This window comes from Herpailurus yagouaroundi, unplaced genomic scaffold (assembly GCF_014898765.1).
Source record: "Herpailurus yagouaroundi ecotype Mexico unplaced genomic scaffold, PumYag 186, whole genome shotgun sequence".
NCBI classification, from domain to species: domain Eukaryota; kingdom Metazoa; phylum Chordata; class Mammalia; order Carnivora; family Felidae; genus Herpailurus; species Herpailurus yagouaroundi.
Window position 1 is genome coordinate 41,676,509 of NW_024412417.1, and position 14,497 is coordinate 41,691,005.

The 14,497-nt window shown below is 53.1% G+C and overlaps 1 long non-coding RNA gene across 2 annotated transcripts in view; it reads left to right on the plus strand.

The window, feature by feature from the left end:
- The window catches only part of LOC121043023 (uncharacterized), a 24,182-nt gene extending 14,121 nt beyond the window's left edge, over positions 1-10,061 (plus strand). For both annotated transcript variants that reach the window (XR_005796644.1, XR_005796645.1), the window contains exons 3-5: positions 3,492-3,575; positions 7,833-8,110; positions 8,568-10,061. This is a non-coding gene — a long non-coding RNA (uncharacterized LOC121043023). The remainder of the gene's footprint in view (positions 1-3,491; positions 3,576-7,832; positions 8,111-8,567) is intronic.
- The last annotated feature ends 4,436 nt before the right edge of the window (positions 10,062-14,497 follow it).

Genomic DNA, 14,497 nt, shown 5'->3' on the forward strand with positions numbered 1-14,497 from the left:
TCCTCCTCCCCCTCCCTCCTCTTCTTCCCCTCCCCCTCCTCCCCTCCTTCTCTCCTCTCCCTCCTCCTCTTTCTTCCTCTCCTCCTCATTATTTATTTATTTATTTTGAGAGAGAGAGAGAGCAGAGGAGGGGCAGAGAAAGAGGGAGAGACAGAATCCCAAGCAGAGCCCGATGGGGGCTTGATGTCATGAACCGTGAGATCATGACCTGAGCCCAAATCAAGAGTCCAACGCTTAACTGAGCCACCCTGGCCCCCGCACCTCCTTGTTTTCATCATGATGATAAGACAAGGCTAAGTTTTGACTCCCAGTTTTCCTGATATGTGACTCCTTGTAAATCAACAGCTATTAAGAACTTTCTAGGTGCTCAGTTCTTTGGTCGGTCCTGCTGGGGAGAGCTAAATACAGACACGATTTTGGGGCACAGCAGAAACTCTGGAGACCGGAATAGTAAGGAGTGACACAGAGAGTGTAGAATTGTGCGCCATAACCTAAGAAGCGGCTGTCACAGGAGGGACGGGTCCACGGGGGCTGGGGCAGATTCTCAGCATCAGGGACTGAAGAAAAAAGCCAGAGATCACCAAGTGCAGCTCCCTTATCTTATAGGTGAGGAAACTGAGGCCCAGAGACGCCCAGAAGGGCCTGGTGACTGGCCTGAGGTCACACAGTAACTTGGTGATAAAGGTAGAACTTGAGTATAATTGTCTGGATATTAGACTACGATGCCGGTTAAACTAATAATGGAGATCATGGTCAACATGTACGGAACACGCCCTGTGTGTCATCCCTCATGCAAAGCACTTTATTTGAATCGCTTTACGTGACTCTTCTGTGACTGCCCGTGCTTATGGACACAAGCCTGCTTTCCTGAGCAGGAGCCTGGCCGGCTGACCCCAGCCAGCCTGTGTGGGCGAATCTCCCTTCACTCCAACCTCTGCAGTCTTCACTTGTGTCAGCTGTCTCTGAGCGTTTCCTTGCACACCCTCCTTCTTCCCCACATGCCCCTTCGTCCCGGTTTACTCTCCTTTTTCAGCCACTGCCACCTGGGGTTGGGATTCTCCTTGGAAGCCTGTCTCCCAGGACTTGGCACTCGGTCCCAAAGGATGTGTGGGGACGCTCGCAGGAGGGTGAGTGAATGGTGCCTCCATACCGAGTGGGAAGGGGAGAGCCGAGGGCATGGGTGGGAGCCTACGGGGCCCCTGGGAGCTCGGTGGAGCACCCATTGTTCCCTGTTCATCATCTGCTGCTCCCCAGGTTTATTGAGCAGCATTGGCCGCGGGCCGGCAGGTGGGGCAGAGGGGCAATGGCACGAATGAGTATAAAGCAACGTAGAGAGCGTGAAGAACCCTGGGGGAGGCGCACTGGGCGTGAGACATGACGGTTATTCCCACCCATGACCATCAGGGATGGTTTCCCATGGGATCCCTTCTGGGTCTGGAAGGCAGGGAGGTTGAATATGTGCAGAGATGGTGGGAAAAGGAATCCGTGCCCAGGGGGTTATGAGAGCGTGTGTAAGGTGAGAGAGAAGTTGAGAGGCAAGAAGGAAGACCGGGGGGCCGCCTTAAGTGTGAATAGACAGAGGGCATCTGTGGGGTGGGGGTGGTAACAGGGACCTCTAACCCTTACCGAGCACCTGCGACACGCCAGACTCGCTTCTGAGAGCTTTCAGTGCCGCGACTCGTGTTTTCCAACGCAACATCACCCCACTTTACCACTGAGGAGACTGGGACACAGAGACGTGAAGTACCAGCCTAAGGTCACACAGCCCGGAAGCAGTAGCTCGGGAGTCAAATCTGCCAGGCCGGGTTTTGGCCTGTTTCACTCGGCTGCCTCTTGAGCGGACTGGAAGGGAACGGAGAGCGGGGGGCGAAGGGGAAAAAGGAACCCTGTGTCGAGGAACTTTGACCAATTCTCAGATGGCCAGCGGATCTTCTCATCCACAAAACGCCTGGCCTGTCGTTGGAACCACGAGCTCACCTGTGTCCCTGAGGGGACGCTCCCAGCTTGCAGCCCTGGAATAAGTCAGGTGGGGTCTCCAGGGCCCGTGGGGCAGGGATGCCTGCAAGATTCTTCTGGGTCTCAGAGATCTTCCAGAAATGCAGTATCTGATGTAGCAACAGCCTTTTCCTCCCCCTGGTCATCCCTAGGCCCCTGTGTGTCTCCTTTTGTTTATGATTACTGAAGGCATTTGCATGAAAACAGGGTTTTCTTAGTCTTCTGAGGGTTCCGCTTCCTGCTGCCAGTTCTTACCTGAAGCCATAATTCTCCATTTGTGGCTCAATAACCATCTCCCGGGGGCTAATTATGGGCCATATGCTCCTGGGGCTGGTGTGCTGGAAAGGCAGACTGGCATGCTCGGTGTGTCCGTCTCCTGTACTTCTCTCTCTTTTGGACTTGCTGGCTCAAACCTGTCCTCCACAGCGTGTCCCCAGGGCCCCTCGAGACTGTCTTCTTCCTCAGGTGGTGTTCCGTTTTGCAGACGACCCCGGCTGGGCTTAACTGGGCCTTCACTAGTCTGCCTGCCAGCATCTCAGTGTTGACCAGTTGGCAGAAAATCAACAGAAGGGCAGATGACGTCTGCTGTCTAAACCCCCTCCAGGTCGGGTGATGAAGTGGAAAGAGCTCTGGCCTGGGATCAGGGGACGTGGAGAGCTCCCGGCTTTGTTGGGAAATTGCTGTTATGACTTTGGAGAAATCTCTTTACCTCTCTGGTTCTTCGTTTTTTCCTTATGTAAAGGAGTGATTTTGGTTCGATCAGTGGTTTCTAACCTGATTCCTAGGTGTCTGAAAAGATAGTGATGGGCGCAGGGGGGCCTTGAAAACAGCTTTGAACTCCCTCTAACCACTAGCTCCTAGAGAGAAGGGATCACTGCCTATTCACTGAGTCTCCGTTATCTAGGACACTGGCACAGAAGGTGCGGACAATGAATGTTTGTTGGAATATGAAGGCCTTTCAGAAAGCCCAACAAAAATTGTCCTTTGGTGCTGACAAACCTGGGCAGGCTAACAGAAACCTTGGACTCTTTAATGACTAGCATGACGTTAAAGATGAACTACTCATTTTTTTTTTTTTTTTTTTTTGTCTCTGCATAACTGCCTCTAACTTAAGCAGGGAAGGAATCTGTGGGAGCCAAGGCATCTGAGAACACAGGTGATTTCAGCGGTCAAGGTGGGAGGTGCGATCGGTCCAGCTGAGGTGATGTGACTGCCCAACTGTCTGCTGGGAATGGACACTATCTAGCTCTCTTAGGCTTCCATGGACTTTGTCCCCACCAAGACTATCACAGACTTGGGGATTTCTCCAAAAACAGGAAGGAAATTTGGATTCCAGGCAGCCAAAACATGACAAAGGACCACTGTGCCTGTAACCCTGGTCCTGTCGCAGTTAACTGGATCTCTGCTCCGTAGCCGGTGGGTGGCTTTGACGAAGGGAATGAGAAGACAAACTTATGTCTGCATTTTGATGTAGAAAAATGTCTGTGTGCCCGCAGTCTATGTGAAAGAAATTATAGCGGGATGCTTGTGGATGAAGATGGGCTTATCTCTCGTCTACAAAGCTGGGGTTTTCCACCAAGGTAAGTAAAGACATTCCCCTGTTGAGACACAGACACAGGTGCTAAGGGAGACTCACCTTTTCTGTATCTCTAGTTGTTCTGGGGGAGCTCCAGGGACCAGTCTTGTCTGGCTCCCCATCTCGCCGGGCCGCATGGTCCCAAACTGGTTTACTTCACTGGGATTTTGTGAGCTCAAGTGAGATCCTGGGTTCGAACGTTATCGCTAACCTTAAATGTGCTCATGTTGCCCATAACAGTCCACAACAATGCCAGTGATCACCAGTATCTGTCTTGGTGTTTATCTGGACAGTGTGGGTTGGCAGCTGTCCACGAGGAAACACCTTCCCTTTTCCTTCTTCTCGCTGGCGTTCTTTGTGTTCCTTTGATCTGTGCAGTGGACATACGTCATTTACAGCTGCCCGATACCTTTTGGATAGTCTCGCTACCTCTTAATTATTTTGAACATTATGACTTCCGCCTGTGCATGGAAGAACCCAGAAAATTTGCGTCCCGAGGATTGCTTTGAGCCAGGGTAATGGCAGAGGACCTAGGCCCCTGTAGTTAGGTGAACTTCTCTGGGACTTGGAATCAGAAATATGAGGTCCTTGTCCAGAAAGTGTGGAGCTATTTGGTTGTTTGGGGGCAGCAGTGGTGGAATTTCTGGCTGCTAGTTGTGGTCGTGGTAACTGCTACATAGTGATGTTTGTTAGAGAATCCTCACAGGGGTGTTTGGACTCGGCAGAGTCAGATTCCATTTTTACTCTTCTCAAAGATATTCTGAGTTATTGGGTACGTTTCATATGTTCCTTTCCTGCTTACATTAGGCAGGCTGTTTGCAGCTAAAAATCCTTCCCAGTGTTGGAATTGCATGTGGAGTGGGTTCCAAAAGTTGCAGAACCTATGCTGTGTATAGAAGGGGCTTAGCGGAGGGTGGTCAGGCATCAGGAGGCAAGGATTCACCCAAGGTCAGCTAGAGACAGGATGGCCTCGTGTTCCTGTTGGCAAACCCACATCAGCTGCGCCCTACACGGCCAACCTTTGCCAGCTCATCCTTGGGACACTGACCTCTGCCAGTGGAAGCGGCAGGGTTAAGGGCAGTAGTTTGGGCGTCTCCTTTGTCGCTTTGACTCCTGCTGATACCCTTGCCCTCAGGGTCTGTGCTTCTACCCCTTCATGGAGGCTAGTTGTGAGATCAATAATGATTTTACCTTTTCACAAGTAGATGTTACAGTGTTTGAAAATGTATGGAAAGGTAAAGACTAATGGTGGAGACAAGTGACAGAGGGAGGCATAAAGATGGAGAGAGAGAGAGAGAGGGAGAGAGAGAATGACAAATAAGAAAGAGAGGGAGAGACAAAGACGCAAAAAGTGAGAGAGATGGGAAAAGGGCCCTATGTCAGGAATAGTCCCTGGTGAGTTAGCTTCTGTGGTAACCAGCCTCTGTGACGGCCTCAATGAGCCCGTTTCTGGTTTTTCACTCCCCATGTAGTTCTTTTTCACGTTGTATCGGGCTGGCCTGTGTGACAAATAGAGGATGGTGGAGGTCACAGCGGTGATTCCCAAGGCTAGGTCATAGAATACATTGTCGCTTCTGCCTTGGCCTCTTGGATGGTTCTCTCTGCAGGAAGCCAGCCGCCATGTTGGAAGGACACTAACACGGCTCCGTGGAGAGCCCGCATGAAGAGAAACCAACTTGGCAGTTGCGACTTGCTGGCCCCGGGAGCGAGCCTCCTGGGAAGTGAGTCTTGTGGCCTCAGTCCATCACTGAGATGGCTGGACACCAGCTGGTACCTGGCAGCAATCACCTGAGAGAGCCTGAGCCGGAGGCGCCCCACCAGGCCGCGCTTGCTCCTTGATCTGAAGAGCTGAGGGAGCTAATGAGTGATTACTGTTGTTTTGAGCCATTGAATGTCAGGTTATTTGCCACGCAGCACTAGATACTCAATATAGTTCCCTTGCTGCCCCTCCTTTTGGTAAAAATGCTCTGGAGTCTGAGGTAGGGGCAGACAATGGACGTGTTCGGGAACCTCTCATCTTCTTCCATGGGTGTTATTGTTCTGCTTCGTAGACTCACTCATTCGTCACTTAGTAGAAATTCCTCTTGGGCTCTGGTAGATAACGGAACATTATTTCTGTTTCTCAGTATTATTGCACCTTTAATTCTCCTGGGTCTATTTTTGTAAGCATTTCAATGGGAAGGTAGGTAAGGATGAATCCCAAGCTGTTATCTTGCTGTTCTCTTAGACAGGGAATCAAAAATCTATAACTGCTTCTACAGTTTTGCTTTTGCATTCCATCACTGCACATTTTTGAGCACATATTTCCAAACCATTTTTTCTTGCTTGTTTCTTCATTTATTTATTAGTCACATGTACCACTGGATTGTTTTATCATATGTTAGAAAGCCTACGTAAAATATGCATTTAGAAAGTATGAGAGAAAAATACATAGAAATTCTAGTATTTTCTTTTTTCTGCTTAGATGGTTGTCTTGGGCACCGCTGGTCAATGTGTCCCTTCTCCCACTTTGGACACCACTGGTCTCCCATACGGTTAGCTTTTTATGTTCATGTGTTGCCTGTATGTTATTTAAGGGAAGAGGTTTTACTTTATTTATCTTTTCCAAGATTATAGGGTTCCTGCTTCATTCAGGCTTCTTTTTAAAAAATTTTTTAAACATTTTTATTTATTTTTGAGAGACAGAGTGTGAGCGGGGGTGGGGCAGAGAGAGAGGGAGACACAGACTCCGAAGCAGGCTCCAGGCTCTGAGCTGTCAGCCTGGAGCCCGAGGCGGGGCTCGAACTCACGGACCGTGAGATCATGACCTGAGCTGAAGTCGGATGCTCAACTGACTGATCCACCCAGGCGCCCCCATTCATGCTTCTTAAAAGAAAGAATAATAAATGAATGAATGCATGAATGGACGAATACGTAAAGACATGACCGAATCGTGGGATTTAATCTTCTCCAAGTTACAGAGCCCCTCTCTGCCACATTTGCTGAGAACAGCCTCTGTGCTAAGTACACCCTTGGAGGACAAGTCTGGATCTTTCTTTCTTTCTTTCTTTCTTTCTTTCTTTCTTCTTTCTTTTTTTTTTTTAATGTTTTTATTTATTTTTTTGAAGGAGAGTGAGAGAGAGAGAGAGAGCATGAGCAGGGGAGGAGCAGAGAGAGAGAGGGAGACACAGGCTCTGAGCTGTCAGCACAGAACCCGATGCGGGGCTCGAACTCACAAACTGGGAGATCATGACCTGAGCCGAAGTTGGACGCGTAACCGACTGAGCCACCCAGGTGCCCCTGGACTTACTTCTAAGACAAATTGTGTTCTGTTTTCCCTATCCATCCCAACCCATACCGTGCCACATGCAGGCCCCCAAATCACACCCCCGCACACCATAGTTTTCTCCCTTTCCTTCAAGCTGTCTTCCAGGCCCGGCTCTCTGGCAAATAGCCGTCACCAGCGAAGACCTTTCTAGTGAGTACATATGTGGGGGAGGATTTTCCTGGCCCTTAACTAGCTTGCCTCACCAGGACTCAGGCTGTCTGGGTTTCTGTCTTCTAACATTTCCTGGGGCCAAGGAGCTGTGGCCGACACGATAATAACCAGCCCGTCAGGCCTCTTCGTTTGGCTGGGCATCTCTCTTCCGCATCCGTCGGCTTAGATCCTCGTCCCCATTTATGCCTTCCGAGTGACCTAGTGAGTTAGAGTCAATGTTGCTGTTTCCCTGCTGCAGCCCCATTCTGCTCCGCACTGGCTCTTCTGGCCTGGGGTTGTGCAAGCGACTGGGCACGTGGAAGAAGGCGCAAAGGGCCAGCTTCTCTGGGAGCACGCTGGCTTTGTTCTCTCCGTGTGCACGTGCGTGCGCATGCATTCAGAGAGTTACGAGAGGGATGTACTTAGCGGGATTTAGAAAGTCTTAGTTTGAACTCTGATCCCTGGATTCTTTGTTGTTGGGCCTTGGCCAAGACAGCTCATTCGGGACCAATGGATGGGAGTCTTTGGGGACATACCTGGGGACATAGAATCACAATGGAGTCTTGTGCTGGACATGCTCCCGGCCGCCCTGAACTTTTGAATGCTGGGACGATCTCGGTTAGGCCCCCAAATCTCAGTGGTTGGAAACAACAAAATTTGTTTCTCACTAATGTCTCTGTGTCCATCATGGGATATCTGGGGGTCTGCTTCGCTCTGGGACTCAGGCTGCCCTGGGGGCCACCAGCTGCCAGGACAGGGAAGAGAGAGCGCAGACAAATCACACGGTGCCACCGATTTTCACAGATGTTTCAGTCACTTCTGCTCCTGTTTCGACGACCAGAGCAAATCACAGGGGATGGCGGCTTTCCAGGAGGGGCTGAGATGTACCATATTACCACGTGACCAGAAGGGAAAACCGTGAAATATGTGAACAGTGCTCGTGACGGTCCACATCCTTTCCTTCTTCTGGATCCTTTCCTGGTTTCCGAATTCTGCGCTTCTAAGATGGGAGTCAGAAACTCACTGTGGTGGACAGGATAATACTCCACACAAAGATGTCCACGTCTTAATCCCCAGAACCCGTGAGTATGTCCTCAATGACAGAAGAGGCTTTGCAGGCGTGATTAAATTAGGGGGCTTGAGATGGGAAGATTATCTGGGATTATCCCAGTGGGCCTGATGTAACCACAGGGATCCCTATAAGGAAAGAGGGAGGTGGGAGAAGCAGAGTCAGAGACGTGAGGATGAACACAGACGTTGGAGCGGTTGCTGTAAAGAGGCTCGTGGGCCCAGGAGTGCAGGCAGCTGGGTTCTAAAGAAGCTGGAGGAGTGGAGGCTGGGTGGCGGTCGTGGAGCTCTAGAGTGACTATCGCTCGCTCCAGAGAAGTGACACGGGCACATCTCTACAAGAAGGCTGAACGGGGCGGGGGGGGGGGGGTGGGAGGGGATAACATAGTTCACTTTGCTTTTATGGTTGCATGGAATCTTTTCCCTCTTTTGCCCCATTGAAGACATATTTGGATTACTTACCCAACACAGGGTCAACAGCCCCCTCTGGCCTCTGGGGTAATGCCTCCGAGACTTTCCCCGACGTCATGACTTCGGATTCAGAGCATGGCGTCACGAGTTCACCAGAACTGGGCTGCCCCCACCGATGAGTATTTCAGTGTCTTTTGCTACGTGACGCCCAGCGACATACGGCCACGACGTTTATCCCGTGTTCACCGGCCTTCCCGGGGACTGGCTGTACGATGGCCAGGCCGATCTGGGCTGTGCTCTGCTGGAGGTCCTGGTTCAGCCTGCGGGTCGGGCTCAGGTCCGGGTTCTGGGCCAGAGGGACGGCAGCTCCCGCGGGGACGCTCGGGTCACGGTGGATCACCGGAGCACAGAAGCCAGCGCGATGGCAGCCAGGCTCACTTTGTCTCCGCTCCTGTCGTGACAGCGAACACCCCATGGACCAGGGCAGGGCACGCGGTTAAGCTGAAGCCAGGGTGCGGCAAAGAGGGGGATGCAGGGCTGGCGCTGGGGGTGCCAAGAGTTGGCCCTAATTCAACTGTCACAACAGAGAAGGGAGCGTGGGCTCGGGGAAATTCAGGTTATTTTCCTGGATCTCATGGTAAGTCAGTCGTATGGGTTGAGGCCACTCCTCTATTCGTTACCCTACGTTGCCAGCACAGCAGGCTCACGGAAACTTCCGGCAGGTAACCTTCTGTGCACTACCCCCTCATCTTGCCCTGGCCTTGTCTTTCTGTTTCGGGGGCTTGTCTGTTTCCAAACCGCAGCGTGTCACCAGCTCAGCTGTCCGTCCATCCCTCTGGGGGAATGCTCTTTCTCTCTCCGATGAACTCCATACCCCTGGCTCGGATGACGTGTCTCTCTTGGGGCCTTTGTCTACTCCTCTGTAAAGAGGTACATTTGTCTGTCACATGATGAGGGCTGGCAGCGGAATCGCTTTGCTAGCAATTTGCAGGCCGCTCGAGCCCCTCTTCTGTGGCGTGGTGCCCTGCTGGCCCTCAAGTGCTGGGGCGATGGTGCGGCCAGGAACACGGGCCGTGCGTCAGGCACATTCAGAGCAGGGGACTGTCTGTGAGGCAGGGGCCGGTCCTGCTCTGAAGACCCCGGACCGCCCAGACCCGACACGGGGGTCAGCGTGTCATGGGGTGACCCTGTAAGTGGAGGCTGGCGCGGGGCAGGGGGGTCTGGAGGGATCGTGGGGACCGGGTGGCTGAGGGTATTCCTGTCACCAGATGTAGTTCACTTGCATGAGCGTTTCTTGAGCCCGGCAATGTGCCAGCACCTCGGCCGGGAACTGAGCCCTTAGGACACAGGAGAGACAGCTCCTGCCCTCAGGAAGCTTCGGGGCTAGTAGGGGGAGCTGAGGACAATAAATGAACGGTTGCGTTCTTCAAACGTGGCAAGAACCATGCAAACGAGAGAAGAGTTGTTTGAGCGTACTCTAACTTTTTTTTTTTTAAGTTTATTTATTTCGAGAGAGAGAGAGAGAGAGAGCAGGGGAGGGGCAGAGAGAGGGAGAAAGAGAGTCCCAAGCAGGCTCTGCATTATCAGTACAGAGCCCCATGTGGGGCTCTAACTCACGAGCCGTGAGATCTTGACCTGAGCTGAAATCAAGAGTCGGATGCTCAGCCGACTGAGCCCCCTGGGCGCCCCAACAGCTGCATTCTTCAAGCGTGGCAAGAACCGTGCAGACGAGGGCAAGGTTGTCGGGGGTACCCTAAACAGCTTTGGGGCTTGTCTGAAAGGGGTAAGCGATTCTTTACCTGTCTTGCTGCCAATAACGAATCGCTGTGTTGCATGGGAACTCTTATTCCCCGCTCGTCGTGTTTCCGTAGGGGGAAGGGAACTCCTACTTCCCAGGAGGGAAAGATTTGGGAGGAGCACTGCTGGCACCTTCCTCCATACCTACAACCCACTCGTCCCTCCCCAGGAAGGAGAAGTGATGCTGATCCGATTAGTGACCCTGGGGACCTGAGTGGGGTCCAGAGTTCCTGGTGTTGTAGGATCTCTGATGAGAACTGGAGCCTGTTTGAGACCTGAGGTTCAAGGAAGTGAGGGGACTTGGCCTCCTTTGTCCCCTGGGCGTGGCAGGGACCAGAGGCACGGCCGTCGCTCTTGAGGCTGTGTCCGCACAAAGGGAAAGCCTGGTGGCGGGGTCCAGTTAGCGGCTGTGGTACTGACCGCGGCAGAGGTGGGCAAGGAGCAGGCAGAGCGGGGAGGAGCTGAATCAAGGCAAGGCCCCTGGGGTGACGGATGGGAATTCCAGAACTATCCAATGGGACGGGACCTAAGGGAGGAGGGGTAAGTGGTAGGCTCAGGTTCCCGGCTCTGGTGAACGGGTGGGGTGATGCTCGCACCTGTTGGCTCGAGAGGGAGCCGCGATCACTCAGGTTTGGACCTGAAGAAGTCATGACCCTGGATTTGGGTTCTCCTTGAGCGGCCATGCAAACATCTCACCAGGAAATGCTAGAACACGATTTACCAAGGGGGGGGGCGGAACCTTCGGTCTCCTGAATCTCCTGGATTCTCCTGAATCCAGCCCGTCGGTGTTGTTTAACCGATTTTAAAAGCTCCGACTTAGCTGGAGAAAGCACAAAGCGAAAGATTATAACGGAAAAATCTGGATTTCGATGTTTTCTTTAAAAAGAAAAAAGGATCAGGAATCCTTGGGCTCACCTTCTTCGAGAAAAAGAGTTCCTCAGTTTCCTCGAGACGTGTCACTGGCAGGGGCACTTTGCAGTTTACAAAGTGCACCGCTTGTCCTCGCAAAGCGTGTGGTGTGCCCCCCGTCCGCCCCAGCTCGTCTGTCCACACGCTTCTCATCGCCCTCCCTCTGTGGGCAGCGGGGCAGGAGAATCAGGGTCCCGGGGCTGTGAGCAGTTTAGGCTGAGCTCATAGCCGGGAGTGGGGCCTGGCCCCCAGCTCCGGCCCCCCCCCCACCCCCATTCTCAGCTCTAGTCTTAGTTTCCTTTCCATTGCCTTCCATTTGCCAGTCAGTTATAAATAGCTCAAAGAAGATTTTATTTCCAGCTTCCAAGTGACATGTGCTGTCAGCAACACCACAAAACACTTCATTGATGTTTTTAAGGGGGTGGGGGAGAGGAAATAAAATTGCTTATTTGCCCAAAGCAGTGTTCCGCGAACTGAAATCCCTCGACTCCCATGGGACTCTCTGCTTTTCCCGAGTGAATGGATTTTCAAATTTGGAACACAGGTGGCCTTCAGGCTGAATGGCCGCCGTCTGCCTCTCTGATTAATTCAGTCAATGCCGCAGCCCGAGGAGGGTTAGAGGTTGGATCTCCCCTCCCCAGCTCGGGGCCGGGGAAAGCCAGGGGAACAGGCGTGGGGGTGGGGGAGGGGAGGCAGCTCCTAACAGCTTTGGGGGCCTTGTCTGAAGCCGATAGGCAATTGTTTTTCTATCTCGCTGCTTGTCAGGGCGGAGACAGGAGGGAGAAGGCATTTCTTCCCAACAGGAGAGGAAATCACAGCCAAACGTTTGCAATCACAGAGCCAAAGGCTTGTGTCAGACATCGGGGTGAGACTGGGGTGCCTTTCAATGAGATCATGGCCAGGAATAGACAGGAACAGTGGAAGGACGGCCGGGCGCAGCCCAGAAGACGGAAGGGACAAGAACCTGTCCCTGTTAGCTGAGCCTTCGACACAAAGCCCGGTGCGGAGGGCTGGTAAATGAAGAGATTGTTCAGGCCATCTTAATGGTCTAAGAAGCTTCCTTACCCCGAGCTACTAGAAACAGCCTAGAGTAGCCCGAGCTACGAAAACAGCTGTTTCAAGTACGCAGCAGTCTCTGAGCTGCTTCTCCACTACCCTTTGAAATGAAAATCATTGTTATGCGCCTGTTGGGTGGACAGAGCAAACTGGATGTGCGAGGCTAAGCCACGTGGGGAGGCCACACAGCAAGTGCTAGAAGGCTGAACCTGGCAGTCTGGCTCTGGAGCCCTTAACACGTTGCCTTATTGCCTCCGTGAGCAAAGCAGAACAGAGAGAGCATCGCCCCTGGAGAAAAAGGAAGCAGGGAGATAGAGGGGGAGACAGAGAGAAAGAGAGAGACAGAGGCAGAGAGGCTGTCTGCACAGTACCTAGCTCTGAGTGGGCTCAGGGCACCTGACTAAGGAAGAGAAATCCTCAAGGGAGAGGAAGGGACGATGAGGCCAAGCTCAGGGTCCGCCTTAGCTCCTGTCCTTCTGGACTCTCAGAAGGTGGAGGAAGGAGAGGTTTTCTGTCCCGACTCTGGAATCTTCGCTGGCAAGTTTGGCCCATTGTCCTGGCATTAGCCAACCAGATCAGCCTTTCTCCCCCTTGGAGAAGGGGGACAGGGCAGGAGCAGAGACAGACCTGGAAGGTAGCACAGAGACACTGTTTCTAGTCCTGGGCCTGCCCTCACCCCGTCCGTGAGACATCCTTCGTGTTAAGCCAGGGTAGGGAAGGGAAGGAATGACAGCGACTTCACCTCGCTCATTCGCCCGATGTTGTGCAGGCACTTCTGTGGGCTCGGCTCCTTCACTCCCGACGTGGGGCTCGAACTCACGAACTGCGAGACCATGACCTGAGCCGAAGTCAGACGCTCCACGGAGCCACCTGGGGGCCCAGGGGCCCCTAGAGTGGTGTTTATATACTGGTTTGTTTGTATCCTCCACACTGGGATATGAGCTCCGAGCTCGTATTATTTGTCTTATCCCCGGCTGTGTCCCACTGAGTGCCTACTGCTCCCGGGCGTTCAGGAAAGCTCTGGAACGCGTGCGTGAAGTAATTGCCCGACACGGGGCGCCGTCACTGGAACCTGGGCCTGTGTGCCTGCACAGAGAGTAATGAGCTGCCTGGACTGATCCCTGTGCGTTCATGACGGTGAGCCGGCCGGATGCAGGTCTGGAGGGCTTCGTGGAGGCGACCGCCAGCACATCGGGAGCCGGCAGGGCGGGGGCAGAAGTCGGTGACCTGTCTCATTCAGTTCAACTCGGTGTGCACCTCGTGGGCTCTGACCGTGTGCTCGGCCCTGCCGGTGCTGTCCGAATCACACCGAAGAAACACAAGTCAGGGGATCGTCCTCGAGGAAACTTCAGATGTGACAAAGCCAGGGGCCATCCCAGTCTCGGCCGCCACAATGTCGTTTGCCTCCTTCCCGTGAGGAAGAAGCGGGCAGACCATGGGCCTTGGAGGCTGCGGTTGTGGGACTCAGGGAGGCAGGTGGCATCGAGGAGGACTCTGTTCTGGGGCTGCTTCTCCTCACCGTGATCCCCGGAGAGGTGTTTTCCTGCTCCGAACATGGCTCCGTAGTTGGAACACGGACCCCATCGCCTCTCGTCCCCCAGGGCTGTCCCGGAGACCAGAGTGCTGACGAATGAGAGAATGCTTTTTCAAGGTCATGCGGGACATGGGCGCGAAGGGCATTATTACTATTTGTGGTGCTGTTGGTATCCATGTATTTGGGGGCCTGGCAACCCTTACTTTTCAGTAACATCCCCCAGACTTTCCTCCAGACAGCAGCCCTCTCGCTCTCAGCTCATGAGGTTTGGGACAGGCTACCTCACCCTCCTGGGGGCAGGAAGAGCCCAGGTCTGGCCAGCTGCCAAATCCTGCTTCTCTGGACTTAGCAGTTAGCTTGGGGGTGAGTGTCGATCCCAAGCCAGTCCGATGAGGTCTTAGGTCTTAAGATGAGCCAGGTCTTAGGATGGAATAGGCAGGAAGAGGGATTTTCTTCCTTCCGTTTTTAAAGTTTATTTATTTAGGGGTTCCCCGGGTGGCTCAGCCCGTCAGGCGTCCGACTTCGGCTCAGGTCATGATCTCACGGTCCGTGAGTTCGAGCCCGGTGTCGGGCTCTGTGCTGACAGCTCGGAGCCTGGAGCCTGCTTCGGAGTCTGTGTCTCCCTCTCTCTCTTTGCCCCTCGCCCACTCGTACTCTGTCTGTCTGCCTCTCTCTCAAAAATACACAAACTTCA